General features: G+C 44.0%; 1 protein-coding gene across 2 annotated transcripts in view; it reads left to right on the forward strand.

Annotated features, from left to right (window-relative positions):
- DNAH10 (dynein axonemal heavy chain 10) overlaps nt 1–26,681 on the forward strand; it is a 2,445,728-nt gene that overhangs the window by 1,686,920 nt on the left and 732,127 nt on the right. The gene's annotated exons all lie outside the window — the stretch shown is intronic.

Raw genomic sequence — 26,681 nt, forward strand, 5'->3', positions numbered from 1 at the left:
TTGATTTAATAGTGCCATTTATCTGCTCTACCACTCCAGAAGCCTCTGGACGATGTGCACAGTGCAATTTTTGTGTGATTCCAAACGCTTTACAGAGTTGGTCCAACACCTCATTCTGAAAATGTACGCCTCTATCTTATTCAATAGTGACTGGCACCCCGAACCTAGGTATCAATTCTCGTAGTAACAATTTGGCTACTGTTAAGGCATCACTCTGTGGGACAGGGTAAGCTTCCACCCAGCGTGGCATGGTGATGAAGTCAATTTGTATTCTTACAAAGGGACCCCCTGATTTTCCAATTTTCCCCAGTTCAACTACTGTTCTTTTGCCAGCGTTGAACTGTTGACACGTCATGCACCTCTGGCAAAGGGATTCTGCTACTTTCCTGAATTTCGGGTTATACCAGGTTTGTTGAAATACCAGAACCATGGCATCCCTACCAATGTGTGATCCTTCATGTATCAGTCTGGCCATAGGGGCGAGCAGGTTCCTAGGTAACACAGGCATACCATCTGGGCCCACCATGACACCATCCTCACGTCTTGGTCGACAACCAAGTCCCTTCCACTTCTCTTTCTCTTCCCAAGGCACAGCATGCTGCCATTCTCTCACTTCATCCCAGGTAGGCACTTCTTCAAACACCATAAGTTGGCAGCTGTTTCCAGTCCCACCCCGTCTGATGTTCATTGACATGCGATCCATAGCACATTGTTTTGCTACCCGATCAGCAAAATCATTTCCCAATGACACAGGGTCAAGGCCCTTTTTATGAGCAACACATTTGACCACTGCCAAGTCCTTTGGTAATTGGATTGCCTCTAGAAGGTCTTGGATAACTTTTCCATTTCGAATGGGGGTACCTGATGAAGTCAGGAATTCTCTTTGTAGCCATAATTGGCCAAAGTCATGCACAACCCCATAACAGTACTGGCTGTCAGTATACACTGTTATTCTTTGGTCTTTTCCCAATTTGCAAGCTCTTATCAAGGCAATTAGTTCGGCTACTTGTGCAGACTTTATTCCAAATAAACAGGATGCTTCTTTGACTTTGTCTAACGCAACCACAGCGTAGGCAGCACTTAGGCCTACAAGTTCGTGTCTCATGCATGAACCATCCACAAACCATTCTTCATCATGTACAGGCAAGGGTGTTTCTTTAATGTCTGGGCGGGGTTTAGTACTGAATTCTGTCAGGTCAATGCAGTCATGCTCGTTCTCCCCCTGGTCTTCTAAAACCATTGAGTCAGGGAGTAGAGTGGCTGGGTTCAGTATATTACACCGAGTGATGGCCACATTTGCAGCACCCACGAGAATCCTCTCATATTTAGTCAGCCGACTAGGGGTGAGATACTGAGTCTTGGTTCTTGTTAGTAAAATCACAACTGCGTGTGGAACATACACAGTTACAGGATGTCCCATGACAATAGATTCACTCTGTTCTAAACTTGTGCATGTTGCAGCCACTGCTTTCAAACATCCAGGTAATCCAGCAGCCACTGGATCTAAAGTGGCAGAAAAATATGCCACGGGCCGTCTAGTTAAGCCATGTTCCTGTGTTAGGACCGACAATGCACAATTGTCTCGTGTGTCACAGAATAAAGCAAACTCCTTGGAATAATCTGGCATTCCCAAAGCAGGAGCAGTACACAGACAATCTCGTAATTTTGTAAATGTCGTTAAGCTTTCATCATCCCATTCCACAGGGTCCGGTGCTCCTTTCTTTGTCATTTTTATTAAAGGCTTTGCATGGACTGTGAATCCCACAATCAATTGCCTGCAGTAACCTACAACTCCAAGGAACATTCTGATTTCTTTCTGAGTACGGGGTAACTGCATCTTTTGAATTATTCTTACTCTCTCTGAGGTGACTTTTCTGATTCCCTTTTCTATCTGGTGCCCCAGATATTTCACTGACTTTGAACAGAACTGTAATTTTTCAGGGGCCACTTTATGTCCCTTTTCACTTAGGTGATTTAGTAGGGCAATGGTGTCAATCACGCAATCCCCATGACTTTTGGACGCCACCATGAGGTCGTCAATGTATTGCACCAAAACAGACTTTCTAGGTAAGACTAAAGTTTTCAGGCATTTTTTCAAGATCTGATTAAAGATAGAGGGGCTTTCTGTTTTCCCCTGGGGGACCCTGTTCCAAACGTACACGTGACTGTTGAAAGCAAATGAGAAAAGAAATTTGCTATCTGGATGCAATGGGATTGAAAAGAATGCATGACATAGGTCTATCACAGTAAACCATTCAGCATCCCAGGGAATCTGATACAGAATCACAGCTGGGTTTGGGACAATAGGACAGCAAGGAACCACAATTTTGTTTACCTTTCTCAGGTCCTGCACTACTCTGTACTTGCCACTAGGTTTCTTGATTCCAATTAATGGGGAATTACACGGGCTACTCATCACTTCTTGTATGATGTTTGCTTCTAGCAATTTCTGTATTTCAATGGCAACTCCTGCTCTCACTTCGGCACTCATTCTGTAAGGCTTAGTATTGGGGTAGGCTGCATTTTCTTTTATGGCTATTTATATTGGGTCTACATTGGCCATTAATCCTACATCCTTTCCTGTAAAGTCCCATACTTCTGGCTTCACTGTCTGTTGGAGTTCTTCAGGTAAGTCTTGTATAGTCATTCGCTTAATTTCTGAGTCAGGTCTGACTAACATTAGCTTGTAAATACCATCTTCGTCTGGGGTTTGAATCTCAACGCCCTTTGGTGTGCAAAAGATAGTGCAGTTCATTTTGCACAGCAAATCACGTCCCAGTAAGTTCACTGGACTGGTATCACAGACGACAAATCTGTGCATTTCTTTGAAGTTCCCTATTGAGATCTCCATGGGCTCGGTAACGGGGGTACTAATCAATTGATTAGATACTCCCACTACTTGGATTGCTTCTCCCGAGAGGGGTAGGTTTGGAACGTCTGCTGTTCTTACAGTAGAACGGGTAGCACCAGTGTCCAATAGAAAGGTGACATCATTTCCATCAACCTTTCCTTCAATGTATGGCCCTGACTGGTCTACCGGCAAAGAGGCGCCAAGTACGCACTCCTTGTCCTCCCCTCTCAGGCCCCGTCAGTACTCGTCGTCACAGAGAAAAGTGTCATTTAACAAATATTGCGAAGTTGCTGCATTTCTGTTCTCATTGCCCCCCCAAATCTCTATATCATCTCCCTGCGGTGATTTTCCCTTAAAAGTTGGCTTTGGCGCTCGGGGTATTTGAATCGTTTTTACCTGCTGCTGGGTCTTTCTTGGCTTTTCATTCTGCGTCTGTGGAATTAAATCAGGGGTTTGGGTATTATCGGACTGTAAATACGGACACTCGTCTCTCCAATGTCCAATTTCCCCGCACTGGTGGCAGGGAAACTTCTTTTTGGCTTCCTCTCTGCTCATTTTTGCTCGGGGCTTTCCTCCAGCCCCACCCCCAGGGCTTTGGTTCTGAGTAGTTTTATTTAGCTTATTCAATTGTTTTTCCTGCTGTTCTGCGAGTTTTACTTGAGCCCACATCACCTTTTCCTTCAGGGCCTTTTTCTTTTCTGCCATTTCGTCCTCACAGTACTTTGCGTACCGTAGGACCTCGTCCATTTTCTTGGACTGCCAACAGATTTTGTTATCTTTTATCCACTGACAAATTTCTGGTCTTAAACCGTTTACAAACCTGTAAATGAAATGCGTCATGTCCTTCATTTCGATGTTATCTATACCACTGTATGTTTTGAACACCTGCAACAGCCTTTCATAAAAGGAATGCACAGTCTCGTCCCTTTCCTGCGTGGTTCTATCTATCTTGGTCCAATCGGTTTCCTTTGCGGGCACTTTTAGCTTCAGATGCTGAATTACTTGTTCATATTTCCTCATTACCTCAATAGAGGGTTCACCTGTTTTGGAGTCCCTCTGGTATTCCTCACTAGGCCAAGCTATGGCTATTTTACACTCAGTCCACAGATCTACAGGGACCACTATGTCGAAGAACCCATCCAGGTCCTTCCACAAGCATTTCTGCACCTTTACAAATCTTTCTACCTGCCGGTACCAATCGACTGGCTTTTCTTGTAATTTCGGGAAGTCATTGGTAAAGGACACAATATCCTGTCGGGACCATGGAACATGTACATATTTTCCTCCTGGCACTTCGCGCATAGGGCATAACTGTTCTGGTTTGTCAACTTCCTTTAGGACGAATTCGGGAGTTACCTGCTTAGATCTGGCCTCATCTTTTTTCCTAGCCCATCTGGCTTTCCATCTTTCTACGTCTCCCCATTTCTGTAACACTGTCAATAGTTCTTTGACCTGTGCCTTTTTCCCTGATATATTCAGGTTTTCCAAATCTTTGTCTGAAAATTCTGCTCTGTATGGTTTCTGCAAGGGTTTCGATTTTGAAATATCTATTCCCATGCTAGCAGCAGTATCTGTCAATTTTTCATGAAGTACTCGGGCATTTCGGGTAAGACTTTTGCAAATAAACAACAGCTCTTCTTCAGAGTAGGTATTTAATCGGTCTAATCCTACATTTCCTGCCATAAGTTCTTCTATTTCTACTCTCAATTTGTAGAGATCTAATGGTTTCGTCTGCGAAGTTTGTTTCTCTAATTCTTGGCTCCATCTTTCGATTTTCTCAGGTGTAACCAAAGTGACACTTCTAGTACCCGAAGTCGATTCCATTTGAATCTCCCTCGCATTAAAAGGATTATGTCTTTTCTGCATTCTTTTCCCTGTATTTCTTTTGGGCAGATCCATCAGCGAGACTTCAGACTCGCCCTCGCTTGTCTGTTCATCTACAATTAAGGGTTCTGGTCTTGGCTGGGTTATTACTGGGGAAATGACTGGAGGGTTTGGACTTTCATGCCGATCCCCGTACAATGGAACCACGGGTCCGATTGTCACTGGGATTGTCAATGCCTCAGGACTGGTATTTAACTGGGACATTTTCTGAATTATCTGAGCTCTCTGCCTTGCTAGAATTTCTTGCTCCTTTTCTTCCAATAATCTTTCTACGGATTTGTCATGTAACACCTGTGGGGTCAGAGTGGGAGCATAACTCGGGGCAGTGGGATGAGTCTCACTAGGTCCTTCACCATAATTTGGTCTTGGGAACAAACTTCCTGTACCTAGGGACCTTGGTTCTCTTTCATACAAAGGCTGTAAAAATGGCATTCCTGAACCTGAGGGTCTTGTCTCACCCTCGTAGGGAGGTCTCGGGGAAAAATCGCTTTCACGGGAGTGTCTGGCATCCCCACCAGCTGATATTCTTGGATAGATATCTCTTGTATCTACAGGACCTAAGCTCTCGGTATAAGGAGGTATGGGCCAACCCCCTCCTGCACTGGCTGATCGGGCCTCATCCTGAAGATGAAGTCTTCGGGAATTATCCCCCTCACTGGAAGGTCTATTTCTTTCATTATAAGGAGGCGGACTTCTCATACACAGGTCATCTAATAATTCATCATCCGACTCTCCAATAGGTACCCAATGTTTGCACTTTTCTGTTTTCTTCTCCCCCCCAGGAGGACCACATGCTGGCAACATGGGAAACAGTCCTTCTACAATCATATTCTGTCTCCACTGTTTCATCTTTTTGGCTCGGGCTTCTTGCTTCAATTTTGGATAAAATTTAGTTAACCCTTTATCCATTCGGGGCTTATCCCTTTCAAAAGCCTCGATTTCCCATTCCTCTAGTGCTTCATACTGCGTTAACCTAGGTCTGGGATGTAAGTCATTCATTCGGGTTCTAAGATTAAATAGAATCCTACTGTTAAAGGTACCCTCTAACGGAAAAGCCAATACTCCGTCATCCTTCGTGTATTCCACCCAATTCTCCAACCATACACATGTGTTGTACCCTTTATCGAACATCATGAAAGATGCGGGAGTGTTGGGTTGCGGTATGACAACACCTTCTCTAGTTTTAATCGGCTTGTCCTTTTTGAAATAATTCTTCACTTTGTTTACAAGAGACACTTTTCTCTTATTTCCGTACATAATGTCGTTTTTAACTCCTTTCCACTGATCGTTCTCAAATCCCATATGCCGTGGATCAGGTCTGGTATGCGGTCTATACGAATGCCACATACGATTTTTACGAGTGACCTTGTTTACAAAACCACTTCCAATCCCAGTGCGTCTATTATTTTCGTGCGACCAATGAAATGCACGAGTTAAGAATAATTTCGACCAATGGGTGCGCGGCCCTTTCGCGAGGCAGTTCCCACGCTCCGGCGCTCACCCCTCCTTTACATTTTTCAGCTCTGCTACCAGCTCGCTACGCCTACCAATCCCAGCGCGGCACGGAGTGACGTCAGAGCAGCTTCGCGTCTGACTCCCTCCTTCACAAGGTAACGGAAACTTTCTTTCTTTCTAAAGTGCTTAGTGCTTTGTTATTTAACAACGAATACACATTCGCCACTGTGCTCAAGTGTCTAGACAGTAAAGAGTTTGGTTTCACTGCAAGTAAACTACTTCCATTTACTTTTCACACTCTACGAGTAGATCTCTTCTGCCTACCCTTCACACTAGCATTGGGGCACCTGCTACTTCCCTAGACTCATCCACCTTTTCGGGATATATCCAAGTCTAAAGTTTCACCTGCGAGCCCTTTTGCTTTCACTCAAGCTCCGATGAACCTGCTACTCTTCCGGTGTGACCCTCACTAGGTTATGCCACAGTAGGAATTTTGCCAATGAACCTCGTTACTAACATTTATTCAATCATACATTCAGAAAAAAACCCTAGTTAGTGCTTCCAGTTCTGCTTAAGCTGCACCAACTTTCCTTAAAAGCCAGTGACCTCAAAGCAAGTGGATTCTATTCACCACTCGCTATTCAATTCCCCGGGGATTTCCGACAACATAGATAGCTCTTTACATACGAATGGATTAGTACATATAACAGTATAATAACAAGAACAACAATTTTAAAACATTTCATAATTTTTTCAAAGCAAACTTTTCAAGTGAGTGATCAGATCACCCGAATTGCTTACTCTCTTTAGCAGCATCCAACTTAGTTAATCTTAACTAGTCCTACCTAACCTTTAGCTATTCCCTAACCATCCTCGATGCTACCAGAAAATTACTGATAGAGATCGCAGGTCACCCGACCAATATTTTCACCACTCAGGTTTCGGGCCCATATACTTCAATTCACCATCCACATTGACCAGATGACCTTACAATCTTCTACCAATAATTGTGAGTCCTTTTCCTACTATTTCCTAGTGTACCCGACTTACCATCCACAGATACGGGTACCTATGACCACGATGGGTCAGGGAGCTAGCTGTAAAGAGAAAGGCAGGAAAAATACAAACCCAACATTAAAACCTTTACTTTTTATAAAATGACCACGGACAACTGAGAAGTTTTAAAAGTTTATCTTAGATTTCAGATTCTGCAATCACACAGTTTATAGTAATGAGGCAATCTATAATCAGAATAACGAAGAGCACATAACCATATAGGAAGAGTATACAGGCAACCATCTAACCCTATAATGAGGGAATTCAGAAATAACGGAAATGGAATTCAAGGGAGAGTTCTTAATGCTAGGAATTTTTATGCACGTATTAGGATTTTATCATTGGGTCATATTTCGAGAGAAAAGACACCAGGGAAACCTATACATCTATGGAAGGGTAGAAAGTGCAAAACGCTATAATTCTAACGTTATTACTTCAATTCAATATTTAAGAGAAAATTGTAAAACATTTAATTCATAAACAGTATGGAGAGATTTATACTGAAAAGGCAGGGGAACATAGGAACATGCTATGAAATTAAAGGCAAATGACTTTAATGAGATGCAATGGTTGCGTGAGAAAAAGCATGTAAAATTATCATATGCAAAGGTATGTCTTTATTGAAGCAAAGACAGAAAATAGAAAGGTGCAGTTTAGAGTTTTCGGCAAGATATTTACCTAGACTGGTGTGAAAACCAACCCTGGCCACGGGTCAGTTAAGGACAGGAAATACCCCAAGGAATAGCAGTCATCAATGGGACAGCAGGTGCAGAATGGACACCCCAGGACAGGACAGGAAACCCAGATTAGGATCAGGACTGGACCACCAGGATACGACCAGCACCCACAGTTCGGAAGCAACGCCAGCGCTCCACCCTCTCTGCAGCTATTAGTCAGGACCCCGATTGCGTCAGCGAATTCCCCAGCAAAGTGCTCCGCCAGCACTTAAGGTTCAGTAAAACCTTCAGAGTCTATGGTCAAATTTCGGACAGAGAGCTCCGCAGCACCACTGTATCAAGTCACCTATTGAGTGCGTTGGGTCAGTGACAGGTCAGCTATTCAGACAAGTCGGACAAATTCCCTAGGTGAACCTAGGCTAGATATACTGTTTTGGGACAGTGTACCACCCCCCAAATGTTGCAAAGTGTCAGAATCCCCAATTTCGATTGGTCCTAAGGTAGGATTTGGTTAACACACCAATCAGAACAGACTATTGTAAGACCTATTTTGCATTCTAAGGTACCGCCTAGCAAGATTGGGGTTCTCATGAGACTAGCCAGTGGAATACAATCAATTGTTAACATTTGTTTCAATATGGGTACAGATGACTCCGTCCTGCTGGGTCGCAGGTCACTTTCTCAGGAGCATCTTGCCCGTCTCTGCCAGCTGGCTGAGTTCCACTGTTCAAGGCTGAATTTCCCCGGGCTGCATGACATGCGCAGAAGGGACCTTCAAGATGGTTCTTGGCTCAGTCAGACCCCCAATTATCGTGGTACATGAAAAGTAAGCGAAAACAAATTAAAACATAGAAATGAATGAATGTATTACATGTCATGATTTCACACTTCAGGTTTATCATAAAAAAAATATACTATGCAATTACGGGTAAGTGCTACACATAACGACACGATGAGCAATAGCACGAGCTTCACTTCATTATCACATTAAGCTGCCATTTTATGGTGATTACGCATGCGCACCCTTTCCCTCCAAAACTATCTCTACGTGAAGTCACGTGAGTGTGACTGACGCATGCGCAGAAGAGGAAAGTCAAGCAGCGGCCATTTTAGGAACAAGGATTAATCGTATTAGTAAAACACATAGGCAAGCATCTCTATGATACCCACGCACATTCAAAATACATAAATTAGTAAAACGAACAATTGAAGTTACGAGATTATAATAGATTTTTCGAGGTTCTTGACTCGAGCAAGTCGCGATGCAAAATCTTGCTCTATCACCACCACCGGGGTTGGTATTGCTGGGGTATCTATTCTAAGGTAAGGAATCTAATACTAACGTGTCTCTTTCAGATGCACAAGTTACTACTTGTGTAACAATATATCTGTAAGAGACATTAGTTAGTATTAGATTCCTTACCGACTCACCCATCCTCCCCGTTCTGCGAACCAATATCTAGGGTTAGGGTTAACCCCTTTCAGGGCCCTAGTTTCAATGCACCAGTGTTGGTTTTTAGCATGGCTCTGCGTTTCTGGTGCGGAAAAGCTGTGCCTAAGAACTGACGTCAGCACGCGGAGGCGGCGTCTAAGTACTCCGACGACGTCATCACGGCGCCCACGACGCCGACGACGGATGCGGAGCCGCAGACGACGCCTACCGACGCGCAAGGGTACTGCTACGCAAAAATTTCCGGATCCAGTCTGACGCCTGGGGATATTCTAAGGTAAGGAATCTAATACTAACTAATGTCTCTTACAGATATATTGTTACACAAGTAGCATTTCTGATAGATACATCTGCCAGTGGATTCCTCACCTTGTGAATATCCTCCTGCGTCAGCAGTATCCGGAAATTCTTTTTGTAGCTTCGCGCCGATGTGGACCGACGTCACAGAGGCACGACATCGCGAGCGACTCTGCTGATGTCACCGACCCCATATTAGGCCCACGCCGGCGTGATGACATCAGTTCCCTTTTTTCCACGTCGTCGACGCTAACGGTTTTCTAGGGATCGTCCGTAGCTTTTGCTTCACATCAACCTTTTGGAAATGCGGGCGATACGTCTGGCTCCCAAGGCCTTCCTCCCTTCCCTTCGCGGTCAGTCAGTTCAGGTCCTGACGGACAACATGACCGCAATATGGTATGTCAACAAGCAGGGAGGAGTGGGGTCTCAGTGTCTCTGCAGAGAGGCTCTGCGTCTCTGGTCCTGGGTTCAGGACCATCAGATTTGTCTGATGGCAAATCATCTGGCCGGAGTTCTGAACGTTCGTGCAGACAGTCTCAGTCAGCAGTTCTCTGCCGACCACGAGTGGAGGCTTCATCCAGAGGTAGTTCGTCACGTCTTTTGAACGTGGGGAACTCCTCTGGTGGACCTGTTTGCCACTCACGAGAATGTTCACTGCCCGTCATTCTGCAGCCTCCAGTTTCCGATGCAGGGAGCCTTGGGGGATGCATTTCAGTTGAGTTGGGACTCGCAACTCCTTTACGCGTTTCCTCCCATACCCTTGATTCCTCGGGTTCTGAGGAAGATTCGCCAAGACCGGGCCCAAGTTATATTGATCGCCCCGGATTGGCCAAGAAGGGTGTGGTACACAGACCTTCTCCACCTCTCCTCTCACCCGCCGCTCCGTCTCCCTCACAGGGCAGATCTCCTCTCCCAGATGGAGGGGCAGGTTCTACACCCCCACCTCCAGACCTTACACCTTCATGCCTGGAGATTGGAGTTCCTTTTCTCTCCCACCTGACATGGTGGATGTAATTCTTTTGGCCAGGCGTCTTTCCACCAAGTCCATCTATTCCTATAGGTGGTCCAAGTTTGTTTCCTGAGTCCGCGACCTCGATTTTTTCTTCTCCTTACTTCCTTTAAGCTTCGCCACAAGAAGCTTACCTTCTCTCTCCCGGAGGGCCTTAGGTGGCATCTTCCTACAAGACTGGCAGTCTTCAACGTTGTGGTCGGAGCTTAAACACCATAAGCAGCATTCATGTGGATCCGTAATGGACATGGTTTTGCCACATTCCCCACAGGCTTTAAACCCGGTCTTCTTTGAAGACATGTCGAAATAGAAGACAATGAAACACTAATAATACAGAGTAACAAAGTTACTGGAAAAGCTACGGACAATCCCTAGAAAACCGTTAGCGTCGACAACGCGGAAAAAAGGGAACTGTTGTCATCACGCCGGCGTGGGCCTAATATGGGGTCGGTGACGTCAGCGGAGTCGTGCGCGATGTCGTGCCTCTGTGACATCGGTCCACGTCGGCGCGAAGCTACAAAAAGAATTTCCGGATGCTGCTGACGCAGGGGGATATTCACAAGGTTAGGAATCCACAGACAGATACTGTATCTACCAGAAAAAGCGTTTCCGAAGGTAAGTAACTTGTTCACCAGGCCAACTTCTCACAGTAATCATGCTCATAGAATCTATTCTTTCAAAGTCTCTGATAATCCACTTAGTGATCATTTTCCACTTTTACCGGCCATCATACTGACAACTAAGAATACTATAAGGATTATTAAAAGAGATCGAGTTCTAGAGAACTTATCTATTGGTAGTACTAATGGTTATTCCTTACGATGGGCCATGGTTGACCAATCGGAAATACTTAAACTAGTAATTGGTAAATGTATGTCAGAGTTTGTGATTTGTTTGAGTGAAGATACCGCACCGGTAACTCTTCTAGCCTCTTTTTTAACAATCACAAATACAATAAGGAGTTCCCTTATTAGGCAACATAAAAATAACAGAGCTCAGGAAGGATGGTTTGACTCTAGATGCACCCAAGCTTACGCACTCTTAAAGAAAGAACTACATAAAAATCCAAGAAGTACTTCTGAGGTGAGGAGATTGAGGAATCTATATAAATTAGCGATCAGAGACAGGAAGAACACGATAAAACAAGAGGCTTGGGAGGCCTTACATGTAGCCTCATTAAATAATGATAGTGCAGGCTTCTGGAAGGCCATTAGAACTCCCTTCCTAGTCGAGGAGACTGGTCCTAAAATTGAGATAGCTATCCCAGAAACGGATTGGATTAAGCACTTTGCTCAGGTATATGAGGGAGATTAACCCTCACTTGCTCCTTGTCCCACCACTCAACATTCTAAATCAAGGGACTTTGGTGCATATTATCAAGGGGGTTTATCTCCGCTTTTTTGGCTTTAAAAGGCAAGAAAGCGGAGATAAAATTATCTCCCTATTACCTAGCTGTCGCTAACACCAGATAGCGACCATCTTGGGCCCCGCTTTGCATGTCAGTGACATTTATCACTAATGGCATGCAAAGTAGGCGTGCCAAGATGTTAGCGACTGGAAACAGTCGCTAACATCGCTATCTCCTATTACCAACTGTTGGAGATATTCGCGCTAAGCGCGAATTTCTCCAAAAGCTAACACTCGCCCCTGAGCAGTTCTTAGCCATGTTATCCAATGGTAGGTGGATAACATGGCTAAGAGCATTAGCTTGGTAATGCATGAATATCGCTGACTTTTCAGCGATATTCATGCATTTCGGACGATTTTTATCGCTTAGGAGATAAACCTTGATAATAGCAAGGTTTCTAAGCGATAAAAATCGCCGCAGCTCGGCGATAAAAATATTGCCGCTAAGCCAACATAGCGATAATTATCGCTAGTTGTTGGTAATATGCCCCTTGGTGTTTACTTTGGAGGAAGTTGAAAGGGCCCTTCATGCTCGCCAGGGTGGCAAGACTTCTGGCCCAGACGGTGTCCCCATAGTTATATTTATGGCAAGTGTCCCTCTGTGGGGGCCCCTTCTGGTCCAGGTGCTTAATGCAAGCTGTAATACTGTTTTTTTATCTACCTGGGTGGAGTCTATTATCGTGCCTATCTTCAAAAAGGGGGATAGACATGATCCGGGATGCTATAGACCGATCTCTCTGTTGGATTCTTTTACAAAGGTAGCTGGGCGGATAATCTTGGAACGCCTCCTGGATTGGGCTGATGAAAATTCCATCTTATCTGATTTACAATATGGATTCCGGGCCGGTCTAGGAACTGTAGAGCAAGGCCTATATCTTTTAATGCTAGTGGGGAAATACACGAGGGCTAAGAAAGGAAACCTGTTTTTAGCTTTTGTGGACCTCTCGGCCGCATTTGACTGCGTGGTCCACTCTAAATTATGGAGTTTGCTGGGAGATTTAGGGGTTGATGAAAATATTATTTATTTTCTTAAGCGTTTTTAGAGTGACGCTTCAGCTCGGGTCCGCTACGGCCTGAAGGGTGAACGCACGGCCGCAATTCCGATTAAGAGTGGAGTCAGGCAGGGATTTGTCCTGGCTCCATTCCTTTTTAATTTGTACATAATTGGTTTGAAGGGGTCCTTGTGCAGAGATAATTTAGATTCTCCGTATGTATCAGGCTGTCCGATTCCAGCACTTTTATATGCAGAGGATGCCGTGCTGATGTCAAGTACACAAGTGGGCCTACAACGCGTGTTGGACAGTTTTCCCCTTTTCCTGAAAGATCTTGGATTAAGGATAAATTTCTCTACAACATTCATTCTGCACTGTGGCAGGGGTTTTAAGGCTAATAGAGCTGTTTTTATTGCAGGACAGAAGCTTGAGGCCACCAAACAATTTTCTTATTCAGGCATACTGTTTGCACAGAATGACTCTTGGGCCCAAGCTGTAGCAGGGAAAAAATTGGCGATATTACGCTCTACTTCTGCCCTCACCACTTTTGCCAAACAATTGGGTAAACGACCACCCGTGGAGCTAATCAAAATATACAAGACAACATGTGTATCTGCTGCTATCTATGGGAGTGGGGTATGGGGGTTTGCCGACTCTACTCCAATCCAGGTAGTTGAAAACTCCTTTTTAACATATATTTTAGCTGTCCCAAGCAGTACCTCAGGATATATCTGCCATGCAAAATTAGGCCTTCCATTCATATCTGATCTAATTAAGCTTTAACTTGTGCTATTATGGCACAGGCTGTGGACATAAGAGGAAACAAAGCTGAATAGGGATATCCTCTCAGATATTTTGAAACTGGAAGGAGCAATGAGGATTCCCTGGTTAAGATATGTGTATAAATTCTTCAAGGATCTTGGTAAACCAGAGTACTTTCTAAATCCTCCTACTATTTCGACAGTAACCAGAAAGGACCTGAGGAAAGAGGGCTTGACACTGCTGGATACCTTAAGAATGTCAACAGAGATTATAAAGCCAACTGTCCTGCAACATCAAATGGTATTAGCCACTTTTAATATTCAACCCTATTTGATTCTTGTTCCAGGCAATTATGATAGATTTTTATTGACTCGTTTCAGGCTGGGGATCTTTCATAGATTAGTTCGTTTTCCAGTTATTAATGATTGGTCGCGAGATCTCCAGCCTTGTCCCTGTGATAATGTGTCTTCCCAAACCACAATTCATGTTATCTTATTTTGTAAATGTTATGCTACTGTTAGGAGTGGGATACTGGTGTCTTTTCTGAAACAGATGGGACTACGTCAGTGTTGCCCAGCTTTGTTATGTCTACAATATCTGGATAATGAAAGTGGTGTTCTAATAATTACAGCTTTCCTGAAAAAAGTGGTATACTGGAGAAAAAGCATGTTTACTTAAGTTGAACTTCTTGTATAGTGATGATGATTTGAGCTGAAACTATAATAATGAAATACTGAATCTGGTTTTTTAATGTGTTTCTTTTATACTTTTGTGATTTTATAATATGAAATGAAATTTGGATTTTAATTGTATGCTTTTATGATTGCTATTCAACAATCGAATAACGCTATTTTGAACTTGAACTTGATTATTTTGTATTCATTTATATTTATTTAATTGAGATTTTATAGTGTTAATTGTTCGAAGTAATTTATTATTATTTAATTATGAATTGGTTGTAAAGCAATATTTATTAATTAATTATGGCAATTGTGTAATTTGTTTAAGTGCAGGTTGTGGGGTTTATAGGGTTCAAGGGTAGGAAGTAATTTATTTGTAATTAATTAATAATAAGCTGTTCATTAGTATTCATTATTTGAAAATTAAAAATGGAAATTGTGCAATTCATTTTAGGTGTGGGTAGTGGGGTTCTGTCTGGGAAGTAATTTATGTTTGATTAATTAATAATTAGTTGTTAATTGATTTTTATTGTAAATTAATTATGGGAATTGTGCAATTAATTTTAGGTACAGGTTGTGGGGTTTATAGGGGTAAAGGGTTGGAAGTAGTTTATGTTTAACACATTAATAATTAGCTGTTAATAAATATAAATAAATTAATTGTAAATTAATTATGGACATTTTGTAATTAATTTGAGGTGAGGGTTGTGGGGGTTATAGGGGTAAAGGGTGGGAAGTAATTTATGTTTAATTAATTAATGAGGTCTTAATTAACTAAAAATTATATATGGAAATTGTGTATTTCAATTTAGGTGTGGGTTGTGGGATTTATAGGGGTAGAGGGTGGGAAGTAATTTATGTTTTTTAATTAATATTTAGTTGATCATTAATATTAATTAATTGCTATTTAATATGGGTAATTGTTTATATTTTGTGTGTGTGTTTTACTTTTATAGGGGTAAAGGGTGGGGAGTAAATTACTTTTACTTACTTTATAATTAGTTGTTAAGTACTATTAGTTTTTTAATTGAAAATAAGTTTTAATTGTGTAATTCATTTTTTTTACAGTTTAATTTTAGCTGTGGTTTGTGTGGGTTATGGGGATAAAGCGTGGGAAGTTTATTAACTTATTAATTTTAATTTGTTTTTAATTAATAATATTTCTTTAATTGGTAATTATGTTAGTTATGTAAGTACATTATTTCTAAATTTAGATGTAGGTTGTGAATTGTGTGGTGTTATAGGGGAGGAAATAAAAAAGTACATTTATGTAATAATGTTTTTGTTTCTAAATAATTTCTAATTAAAAATATTTCTTTGTTTGAAAATAATTTGTATTTAATATATTTGTAGGTATGTGTCATATGCATTTAACATATGTGTTTTAAATATGTAATATTAAATATATTTGTATTTGAATTATTAACATATTTATATATTTTTTATTTTTTAAATATTTTTGTTGTTATCCTTTTGTTTGTTTTTAATTTTGAACTGACTGGAGTGAGAATATTAATTGTTTCACTTCCGCAATCCAACACTTTCCCTACTGTTGCACTGATAGGAGTGGGAATAGTACATTTTACACCCCAACTATCCCACACTTTCCCTACTGTTGCACTCACTGGAGTTGGAATTGTAATTTTTATCCCACCGCTATCTAACACTTTCCCAACTGTTGCACTCATTGGAGTGGGAATAGTACTTTTTACCCCTTCTCTGTTCAACACTTTCCCTACTGTTACAATTATTGGAGTGGAAATAATACATTTTATCTCTCCGCTATCCAACACTTTCCCTACTCTTACACTTATTCGATTGGGAATAGTAATTTTTACCCCTTCCGTATCCAATACTCTCCCTATTGTTGAACTCACTGGAATGGGAATAGTTATTTTTACCCCTCCGCTATCTAACACTTTCCCTACTGTTGCACTGACTGGTGTGGAAATAGTACATTTTATCCCTCCGCTATCCAATACTTTTCCTACTGTTGCACTCACTGGAGTGGGAATAGTAAGTTTTACCCCTCCGCGATCTAACACTTTCCCTACTGTTGCACTCACTGGAGTGGGAGTAGTAAATTGTATTTCTCCGCTATCCAACATTTTCCTTACTGTTGCACTGACTGTAATGGAAATACTAAGTTTTACCCGGTCGCTATCCAACACTTTACCTACTGTTGCACTCATTGGAGTGGGAGTAGTAATTTTTACCCATCTGCGATCCAACACTTTCCCTACTGTTACACTCACTGGAGTGGGAATTGTAATTTTTACCCCTCCTCTATCCTTCACTTTCCCTACTGTTGGACTCACTGGAGTGGTAAATTTAAGTCTAAAGATTTTTAAATAGTTTAGTCTGTTAATTTATAATAAAAGTTTTTTTGTAGATTTGTTATTAAATCTACTTTATTTAAAAAATAATTGTATTATTTAATATATGTATATTTATTATTTTATATATATATATAAAAATCGATATTTTCTCCAGCTATAATTTTTATAAAGATTTTTTTAATTTGGTGCAAACTGCAAGTAATCACAAATAATACTTTGCATACATTTCAACCTTATCACATCAGGTGCATGTTATTTAACAGTAAGTACTTAGGGGCATATTAGGATGGCAGACGTACCTGAGTATGACTGCCATCCCTGCAGTGTTGGGACCGGCCACCAGACATGCGGCGGTCCCACACATGAATTAGGATCCGACCCCCACCCTGGCGGTCGCATTCCGCATATTAACATTGCGGCGGGTGCTACTTACAGCAGCACCCGCCACAATGTCAAAATCGCATGCCTAGCATTTAATTGCACCACATGGCACGCACCACTTGGTGCAGAGAAATATAGGGGGGTACCATAGCCATCACCCAAGTCTACCCCCCAACTCCCCACCCCCGGGGGACCCGCAACAGGGCCCCAAAGCCAATCCCTGCCAGCCTTTCCATGGCTGCATCGCCGCCATGGAAAGGTCTTTAACAATCGACATTCTAATAAGGTTGGCTGTGCCTGCTAGGCACTGCCACCATGTTATAGCCCCTGCTCTGCCCGGCAGGCAATCGTAACGATTGCCTGCCGGGGGAAATGTGGCAGACTGACTTTGCGTCCGCCGCGATACCCACTGCCATCGTAATATGGCGGGGTATTTCACATTACGCCATCATAATGAGCCCCTTAGTCAGTCAATCATTTCAGGTACATATTTGTTGTTCCTTGACAGTTCTATTTCTACAGACCGGGATACACATAAGTCCCCTCGATATGCGTTCCACCCACTCCATTGTTTATCCCATTTCTTGGGACAGCCTCTAGATTTATACACTTCTTTTTCTGCAATCATACACTTATCTAATTCGGCAGCCCAAATCTTTGTCGATGGTCTTTCCATTACCCCCCACTTCATTGCTATTGCTCTTTTCACCAGTCGCTTCCCAGATGTTAAGAAGCCCCGATGGTGGTGTAAGGTTGATCTTTTTCCCTTGTTGCAGCCTGCATGTATGAACGGACAATCCCATATTGTATGGTAAAAGGTTGCCTCTTGGTGGCATCCACACAGACATAGTGTGTCCTTTCTAGTTCCTATTTCGCTAAGGTAACCCCGGTGAGGTACGTTCTATGCAGGATTTGTAATTGAATCAAGTGAAAGTGAAATGCGATAGCTGCCTCTCTCGGGGACATCTGCAAAAACAACAGTTGATGGACAGAATGCAGAATAATGTCAGACATTCACCCCAGTACATAGATTTGGGCCTAAATCCATTGTTTTTTTGCTCACCATGCCCTTCCAGTTTGAACCCAGCCATATGCAAATCAGTCTTGACCCTGTGCCTCAAGCTAGCCTGGCTGAAGAAGGGTGACATACCCTGAAAACGGTCCCAGGATGCTTGTTTTCGGTCCAGGGAGGACCTGGCCTGGCAGTTCGGTCTGAACTGTTCAGAATGATTTACAGAATGCCCGGTCCAAACTGGGGTGGCGTAGTGGGCCAAAGAACGATGGATTTAACCGAGATATTTTGACTGGAGAGAATGTTTGCATTGTCAGCATTCCATCCATCATTTGTTTGCTGTAACACTTTTCGCCCTAATTGGGATGGGTATGCCCAGATGCGGGTCTCTTGCTCACTGTGCCACTGGATTCAAGCTAGCCTGGCTGAAGAAGGGTGACATACCCTGAAACTGGTACCAGGATGCTTGTTTCCGGTCCAGGGAGGATCTGGCCTGGCAGTTCGGTCTGAACTGTTCCCGTGGGGCACAGGGTCAAGACAGATTTGCATATGGCTAGGTCCAAACTGGGGTGGCGTAGTGGGCAATAGATCGGTGGATTTAACCCAGATCTTTTAACTGTGGGAGAATGTTTGCATTGTCAGCATTCCGTCCATTATTTGTTTGCTGTAACACTCTCTCGGGGACATCAGCGCTGTTTGCCAGTCATCGTCTTCGATGTCTCCTATGTTGGTTTGCCACCTACTTCAGAGAGCCTGAAAGGGGTCAAGTAAGTTATTGCATAGTTTGCGGTATGTTAATGATATAGCTGTTTCTGAGATTGGTTCAGAGAGCAACCGGTCCTCCAGTGGGCTTGAATCCGGTATATTTTCGATATCTGGGAGTGCTGCTGTCAGGGCATGGCGGATCTGCAAATATCGAAATGTATCCCCCTGAGCTAATTCATATTTCTCCTGTAATTCATAGAATGTGAGTATTTTACCTTTCTTAACCAGATGGCCTATGGTGGAGATTCTGATTGTGTCCCATCAAATCCCGGTTGATAACACAGAAGTCCTAATATCTGGGTGGACCACAACGGTGTGTCCTGGGTCATTACCTCAGTCCAGCCTGGACGTTTAGTCACCTGATGCCAAATTTCCACGGGTCGAGACGTAGGGCCCAGGCACCTCCCATTCCGGAGCTTCGTATATAAAGCTCCTAGGCATCCCTCTCTACCCATCTGATATCTGTCTAACATGTATTCAACTATATTTTTAACATCTATATTTTTTTCTTGATATTTTTGTACTTACCTGTTTCAGTATAGGAAGTTGATATTTTTGCATTCTATATTTTTTCATCTATATTTTTGACATCGATATTTTATCAGTGAACCATTTTTACTTAAATCTTTAAAATTGCATATCTGCTGTTCCACTGATTATATTTGTGTCATTTTGGTCTTGATGTATTAATTCAGTTTTGCTCTATTTTCCCCAATTGGTGTGGGATTTTTCTTGTGTTATGTTTTCACTTTACAACGGTTTGAAGTGCTGCATGATTACCATTGAGTTAGGTAACAATAAACATCTGTTATTCAGCCTCAAGATACCCTTGGGTGAACGTGCACTTTACAAATACATGTTATGGTATGCATAAATACTTTACACATTGCTCTAAATTAAGCCTGACTGCTCTGTGCTAAGCTACAGAGGGTGAATTTGGAGTTTACTTGTGACTTCACCCTGAAAAGATTTGCAGGCCATGCTCACGGACTACAGAAAAAGGTTCCCAACCCAAGAGGAACAGACTTATGTGCCGCTGCCTCCACCACCTATGGCGCAGCTTACACCAATGCTGCCTCCTCCTTCTACTCCTAGGATGATGCCAGGACCCATCATCCCTGTTACTGCTAGAGAAGATCCATCCTCTTCAGAAGAAGAGGCTGAAGAGTGAGAAATTCATGATCTTCCTCCACCCACTGATGAATGAGATAACTACATCATACCCACACCATCCCCTCCTCCTTGTCGTCCCTCTGACTCGCCTCCGGAGGACATTGGAGGTTTTCATAATCTGATGGACAGGGCTACGTCCAAGTTTCATCTGCCCACAATAGTCGAGCAATCAGATTATTTCCTTTATGACTTTATATAGCAATCAAGAAAGTCTGTAAGATCTATAGCCATTATAGGGAGGAAGGCCTTAAAGTAATGAAATCACTGGCCACTGTAGTGTCTGTACTGCCAAGATTAGACAAAAAACACAGGGCACCTGAGGATTCCTCCGCATGCCTTACGAGCCATCCCAAACCAGATTTGCTGATTTCCCAAGTGGTTCTGAGATCAAAAAATCCTTCCACTCCCATCACGTCTCTCCTGGACAAGGAAGGACGCTGTTTGGATTCTTTTGGGAAGAGATTCTCATTCATGTCTGCAATCTGGAGAAGTGTGGCTCAATGGTTAGAGCGGTAGACCCTGATGCAGAGGTCTGGCCCGGGACCAGGGTTCGATTCCCGCCTCGGCGGGTCTTGGGCTCAATTTCCCCGGACCTGATAATTCTCGCCTCGGTGCCTAGTCTAATCATGGGTCCCACTCTGTGACTCTGGGCAATAGCTTGCTTAATCTCCACAACGGCCCCAGCAGTGCTGTGGATGCCTGGCTTCACCTTGGGGGTGCCCAGGAGTGGACATTTCACAGGAAAGCCAGGATGGGTTCCGCAGCGGTATGAATACAGCGCTACGAGGCCTCCGGGTAGAAGTGCGCTATATAAAATACAAACATTTACATCTCTGTCAGGGCTGTTAAGGCGCTAGCCGTTCTGGGCCACTATGATCGAAAGATGAGGTCCGATATCGGGGCCATGCAGGAGTTTATACCTGAGGAAAATAAACAGGAGTTTCGTTAAGTCCTGGCTGAGGGAGAGCGCACAGCGGGAAAAATTATAGACTGTGCCATGGATATAGTCACAACAGGTTTTCAACAACTAGCTGGGGCTGCTGTTTTAAGACTCCAGGGATGGCTTAGAGCAACATCATTTTATCCGGAAATGCAATCATGTATACTGGACATGGCCCATGATGGAGACAGTTTATTTGAAAAACATATAGACAAAGCTCTACTAGCCATCAAAACTGATACAGATGCAGTCAAAGCATTGGGTACCCTACAGTATCGTAAAGTCGGGGAGCACAAGGACTTGGATTTTCAGGCTATGGAGGTACTTTCCAGGGCACCCAACACTATCGGGCAGATTTATGAGGCCCTTGCGCCACGTTTACGCCGCTGTTGCGTCACGCAAGGCGGCATAAATGTGGCGCATCCCTTACGAGCGATTTACAACGTGACGCATCTAGGCAGATGCGTCACGTTGTAAAGCCCTGCGCCGCTTGTGGGCATTCCGGCGCAGGGTGGGCGTTCCGAGGCAGGTGCGCCTCGCAAAAGTGGCTGAGTGAAATCTATAAGATTTCACTCAGTCACTTTCAGGCCAATGCTGCGTCAAAAGACTGCGCCTGCTTGAAGCAGGCGTAGGTCATGATGCAGCATTGGTCAGATAGGGCACCCCCCGAGCCTTGCTGGAGCTGCGTCGCGCTTGCAACGCAACTCCAGCAATGCGCCGCCTTTACGGCACAGATGCGTCACGCATCTGTGCCGTTTTTGCCCCATGGTGCGCCGCATTGTAAATGCGGCGCACCATGGGTGGCGGAGCTGTGGCGCACTGTGGCGCACATTAACTGGCGCATCCCTGGGGATGCGCCAGTTAACATAAATCTGCCCCTATAAGTCCATTCAACATCAATATTGTCAGGGTTCCCAGCAGCAAACCTATCAACAGCCAACAACAACTGGTTTCTCCAGGCAAGGCTCACGTAGGAAACCACCATCGCAAGCGTGCGACTCAGGTCTCAAGCAGTGACCAACATCAGGGTACCAGCTACTAATTTTCCCCCTCCAACCAGTGTGAACATTTACAGTCATATTCATTAGTGGCGTAACATTGCAAAGGACAGGTGGGTCTTGGACTTGATATCTTATGGCCACACTCTAGAATTTATCCAGCGCCCACCAAACACTCCACCCAGGGGATCGCATCCCCCTCATCTTCACTTACTCAAACAGGAAGCAAAGATTATGCTACTGAAAGGGACAATAGAGAGGGTCCCAGTAGCACAAAGAGGAAAAGGCATTTACTCCTGTTTTTTCCTTATACACAAGAAATCGGGAGAATGGAGACCTATTTTGGACCTCAGATGGCTAAACACATTTCTCAAAAATCAAACATTCAAAATGATTACTCTCTCAGACATCCTTCAGCGCCTCAACAGCGGGGACTACATGACATCACTGAATTTGATTAATGCTTATTTCCATGTTCCTATACACTCGAAACATAGAAAGTTCCTCTGATTCACAGTGGCTGGTACCCACTATCTGTTCCGAGTCCTACCCTTCGGCCTCAAATCTGCTCTGCCCCAGTGGCAGCTGCCTTGCGGAACCAGGGTCAGCAAGTATTTCCATATTTGGACGATTGGCTCCTGAAAGCTCCATCGGCAGGTCTAGCTGTTACAGCAACAAGATACTGCATAGATCTGTTCCACAAACTAGGCCTTTCCATAAACCAACGCAAATCATTGTTTTTTCCAAGTCAGACAATGACGTTCCTGGGGCTGACCTGGACACCATTCTGAACAAAGCTTTCCTTTTGCAAGAAAGGCAGGAGCGGTTGCAAACCTTGGCTCTCAGACTATCAAAAAGAAGGTGCACTTCAGTGAGAACATACAAGTCTCTACTGGGCATGCTCTCCTTGACAATCGACCTAGTGCCGTTAGCTCGTATTCACATTAGGCCGTTACAAGAGGAACTCCAATGTCAATGGATTCAAACTATGAGATCCTTCAACCATGTGATAGCTATCACTCCATGCATGAGGGAGACATTTGAATAGTGGACTCTGATGTCACACCTCTCTCAGGGTCTCTTTTTCTGCCTCTGATCCCGAAATTCATAGTTACCACCAATGTTTCCATGGAAGGTAGAGAAAGTCATCCTCAAGACCTTCAGATTCAGGGAAAATTATCTTCGTCCCAATGTCGGATGCATATCAACAGGCTACAGTTAAAGGCCATTTTTATCTCCTCGCAGGCTTTCCTCCCCCCGGACATACTCGTATGCCTTTCCCCACAATCCACTGATACCCAAGGTCCTTACAAAAATGAAAATGGAACATTGCTATCTTCATCTGATAGCCACCAGATGGCCCAGGCAGCACTGGTTCACAGAGCTTCTCCTCCTCTCTGAAGCCCAGCCAATCCATTTACTGCTTACACCAACCCTATTGACCAGGAACCGAGGTCAGATGTGTCATCTGGATCCAGCATCTCTCCGATTGCATGCACTGCCCGTGAATTCTTTGAATTAAAGGATTTGACTATTGCGCAAGAGTGTAAAGACATTACCGCCAGGTTTCGTGCGGATAGCACCAACAAGACATACAGACTGAAATGGAATCGATTCTGCCTCTGGTGCCGTCAAAGCAAAATACATCTGTATCTCTCTGCTCCAGAGCAAATCCTACCGTACTTACTGTCTTTGACAACATCTGGGCTGGTATACTCTTAACCCGTTCCGTGCTCCCGTCGGCCGTGGCCAACGGGAGCACTACCTGGCTGGTGCTGCGAACGACCGTAGGCCGACGCAGCCCCACCTGTTTTTTTAACGTTCCGCACTGGCGCGGAACGATCGAAGCAGCTATGGAGTTAAGGATCATCTCGCAGCTATCTCTCGATGTAGAAGGTCCCCAAACCGTCTATCTCTCTGCTCTGCCAGAGTTGTACAGCAATTCATGAAAAGCCTGTTTTGTACTTATCCACCTGTTCAAGTTCCACCCCTGAATGGCACTTAATGTAAGCCTGTCGCAATTGATGAAGCAACCCTTTGAGCCCATCCAAAGGGTGGAAAGTACCTCTCCTACTCGCCCTAACATCAACTAGAAGGGTTAGCGAAATACAAGCTTTCTCTATAAAACATCCTTTTCTTGGTTTTGCAAATGAAATGGTTATCCTCAGGACGAATCCCAAATTCATCCCTAAGGTTCCTTCGCTATTCCATTTAAACAAACCTATCATTCTCAGGAGTTTCTTCCCTGATCCTTTTACTCCTGCGGAACGTGCCCTACACACTCTAGACATCAAGAGGTGGCTTAAATTCTACCTGAAAAACACTTGGGGGCACATTAGGATAATGGGTGGATCGCCACCGCCCGTATGGTGGTGGCGATCCGTCTGCCAAAAACCTCCGCCCGCTACCAATTTGCCCCTACCACATTACCATGGCCGGAAAATCGGCGGACGGAAAGACCGTCCGCCGGTTTTCCGCCGGTAGGCAATCCGCCTGATTGCCTACCGGGCGTAAAAGCCGTTTATATGGCTATTACTATGAGGGCGGAAGCATGCCTTTCTGTGGCGGCATTGCCGCCACGGTAAGGCATGCGAGAATTGCTGGGCCCCCCGGGACTCTGGGGGGTGGTGCAGTTCCATGCATAACATGGCAGGCACCGCGCGGTGCCTGCCATGTTGTGCATGGAAGTGCATGTCATGCATTCCTGGCATTGTGGCGGGCGATGCACCGCCCACCACAATGTTAGGAATGCAGGATGCGCCTGCCACTGTGGCCGGCACATTCTAATGGCACCCACGGGACCCCCGCCCTTATGGCGGGCGGTCCCTTTTTACGACGGTGTCCACCCGCCATCCTAATGTGCCCCTAAGTCTATCCGCTAAGCAGATCATCTGTTTAGAAACTATGGACACGGTTGTCAGGGCACTGCAGTTTCAAAAGCTACCATCGCAAGATGGATAGCAGCCACAATTCAGTTTTGCCACTACAAGGCTGGCAAGTCTTTGACAAAGACAGTGAAAGCTCACTCCACAAGAGCAGTCTCTACATCTACTCGAAAAAATCTGCAGAGCTGCGATGTAGAAGACGACGCACATGTTCACGCAGCACTACTGCCTGGAGTTGACACAGCGTGCTGATGCAGCAGTAGGACAGGCAGTGCTACGTCATTCGTTTCAGTAAGGTGAGCCTCTTTAATTAGAGGATTTCTTTTCTGTTGTCAGTATGGATCTGCATTTTGAAATGTACCTTTATTGGTTATAGAAGACGGTATACATGTTTAAGCTGATGGTAGAAATGTTTATTTCACATGCCAATGCCTTTATATGCATGTACTTTTACACCAGCACTTTCACATGATACTCTTTTTGTTAATACATTTTGAAATGTTATTGGCACTATCCACCATCTACTAAAGGGGCTTATTTGTTTTAGATTACTGCTTGCTACTCTGATTCAAGCATGTGAATCTATGAAAGATACCGCAATACAGGATAACAAATAAGTTGCTTACCTGTAACTGCAGTTATCTATTATTGGTATCATTCATAGATTTACATGCAACCCACCCTCCTCCGCGGAGAGGCTCCCCTGGCACTCTGGTATTCCTATCCACACCTGTGCTGGAAAATCTGAGGGATTCAGCCTCTCTTGGGAAGGTTCTAGAGGGTGCTGGTTACTGATTGGTTGTACTTAAATTTTGCGCCATTTTAGAAAAGGGGGTAGATAGGCTATTAAATGCATAGTTGCCACCATGATAGCCTATAGAAGTTTTATAATTTCTGTTTTATTTATATTACTGTGGGACTCCCACTTTGACGACGGGCAATGATTCAAGCATGTGAATCTATGAAAGATACCAATACTGGATAACAGCAGTTACAGGTAAGTAACGTATTTCTTTTGTTGAGTGCAGCCTGCATTGTAATAGTGTATTTCACATCTTGGGAAAAAGAATGAGCATTGCTAAGAATGAGCATAGCTCAATATGTATTAAATGCATCCATAGGGATTTGTTTGGGTGACGTTGCTAAATGTCAGGCTTCTTAATGCAGCAGGGGCCATATTAGGGAAAGGGCGCACAGTCCCTGTTTGTGACAGGTTACACATTTAAACAGGTGTGCTGGGTGCGGACAGGGACAGTGCGTCCTATTACTAAGAATTTACTTCCCCAGGGCAGACGCGAAGTTGTACTGCCCACATGGCAGCACATTCAAGTGAAAAACGTAGCAACTGCTCACAAGCTCTGTGTTTCACAGTGCAGAGGGCAACCTGTCTGCACTTTGAAGATGGGAGTGAGTGACTGCACCTGCCTGCAGGGGATGTCTGGGGGATCCATGAAGCCCCGTTACCCCCTGCAGAGGGCTACCTTCATGAGGCGTACTGAGTGAGCCACCTTTGTTTGTGGTACAGTGTCAGTGCGCATCCTAAAAACCTTTGACTCTTCGCACACATCTACAATACAAGGCGGGTGCAGAGGCAAAGAGATTCCCCCATTAGCATGGGGCCATACCCACTTGCAAATGAGGGAACACCCTCCTATGATAGCGCTATTA

This window comes from Lissotriton helveticus, chromosome 11 (genome assembly GCF_964261635.1).
Source record: "Lissotriton helveticus chromosome 11, aLisHel1.1, whole genome shotgun sequence".
Classification (NCBI taxonomy): Eukaryota; Metazoa; Chordata; class Amphibia; order Caudata; family Salamandridae; genus Lissotriton; species Lissotriton helveticus.